Genomic DNA, 2,030 nt, shown 5'->3' on the forward strand with positions numbered 1-2,030 from the left:
ACCAAATGAGGTATGTGTGAAAACACCCTTAGTGAGGATAAAAAAGTAATTGGGTCCAAGGTGTTAAGAACAAGGAGAGTTTGACCTGCTGATAAAGGAGCTGTCTGGTCCTGCTGTCTCTTTGTCTCTGTTCCTCCACAAGATCATGTGAGCGGTGAGAATTTCAGATTTCCTCGCTCATGGAGCTGTTTGTTTGCTCTGCTCCTCCATTCAAAGCCTCTATGGCCGCTCCGCTCAAAATCACTTCACACTCAACCGCTTGCGCCGAAAAACTAAAAAAGATACGTTATATTTTAATTTGATCTTAAACCCTGATTGAGCTGTATGATACATTATGTGTCACAGATCAGACTCAGCAGGATGAAGCCCTTCACTGCAGATCCTTTCATTGTTGCAGAAGAAGCAACACCCCGCTGAGCCATGGACACATAATTTATGAGGTCATTCTAAAGATCAGTTGTACGTGTGATTACAAATGAGCAGAGGAGCAGAATCACTTGCACTTCTGATACAAACAGCCTCGCGCTCGGGTTGATGTGCAAATTAACAATGAACAGGAAGCGTGGGAATGATCCTGGTGACGCACAGTGGTACCCCAGTACTTAAAATAACTTTTGTTTCAGAGTAGGGGTGTAAACATGATTGACACAATCTGAGGTCATATTTGTTTTAAACGTCCCACAATTTTGGTAGAAAAATACGGACTTGGTGTACAATGGCTTTTTCTTTACTGTCCATGAGGAAACTCACCAGAAAACATTGTCTCCATAAAGTATGATCCAGTTTCACCAAAATCACAGTTATTGGTGGTGTTTGACTTTAAAGTGCTATGCACTTGTCCCGACCCGGAGACCAAAGTGCAGGAACAGGAGAACAGAGGAACCATTCACCCCGTTACAGTCAGTGGAACATCAACAGGAGTCTGTTACTCTAAAGTTACATAATGTTGCTTTAAGGTCACAAAGAGGGGGTCAGTAATGTTTTCCATCCACTTCCAGACTGCCCCCTACAGGTAGCGAATCTGATGTATGAGTCTGACTCTACACAGAACTCATTCTGTCATCATCGTTTTAAATATTTGGATGACTTGAGGAGTTCTTGAGTCTACCTATCGGACAGATTAAAACCTCTAGAGCTCCTCAAGTGTTTCAGCGAGTTGTTCTTCCAGTTAGACATTCTTCCATACTGGTCTTCATTGAATCTGTTTGGTAGTCTTTTTGTTTCCAAAGGAAGCGCTTTTAATATCAAACCAAACCCACCTTTACAGTAGCTTTATTTTAGTTTTTAGTCTTAATGAAAGAGTGGGAAATGGAGTCATTTTTATCGTGTCTTCGTGTTGAATGTCTGGAACAGTTTGCACTCCTCCAGTTTGTACAATCAACCGCCTGCATGTCGCTCGGAGACCCTGCAGGCCTTCAACCAGAGCAGCACGTACGCAGAGGTCGGCCTCGTCCCTGAACCGGGTCCGATTCAGCTTCAGGTGGAGTCAGATGTGTTAAGACGGCAACACAAAACTCTTCAGTGAGCAGAAATCTGGAAGTCTAGATTTGAGAGCACGAACAGAGACAGTAAGACTGAAAAACTCAACATAAAAATAAAAGAAGCCAATCAGACAAAATGGTCAAACCGTGTAATTACAGCGATGGCGTCGGTCACGTAATACACAGCGACCCAAACAGGTTTTTTTTCCCATAATACATTGTGAAACAAGCAGCTGTAAAACGAATGAAATGACTCATTTCACTATCAGAGTTTGATCTATTCCTTCCGAAAGTTTTTGGTCAGAATGGTCTACAAGAGCTGCTCCACTAATTCAGTTTATCTCCATTCATGCTAGCAGAAGGCTAAACAGGAAGTTAGCAGCCCCCATTTAAGATTTTTCTAGTCAACTAGCAGTCGTGAGATAAAGTCAATAGTGGACTAGTCGTCATGTTTCTGATATCACTGTATTGATTAAGACCTGTTAATCAGCAGTAATGATTGTGAATCAGAACAAGCAGCAAGGAGACTGAACCTTTAGTTCCTTTATT

The sequence above is a fragment of the Morone saxatilis genome, unplaced genomic scaffold, assembly GCF_004916995.1.
Source record: "Morone saxatilis isolate NCDOM2014 unplaced genomic scaffold, NCSU_SB_2.0 Contig15, whole genome shotgun sequence".
In the NCBI taxonomy this organism is placed as follows: domain Eukaryota; kingdom Metazoa; phylum Chordata; class Actinopteri; family Moronidae; genus Morone; species Morone saxatilis.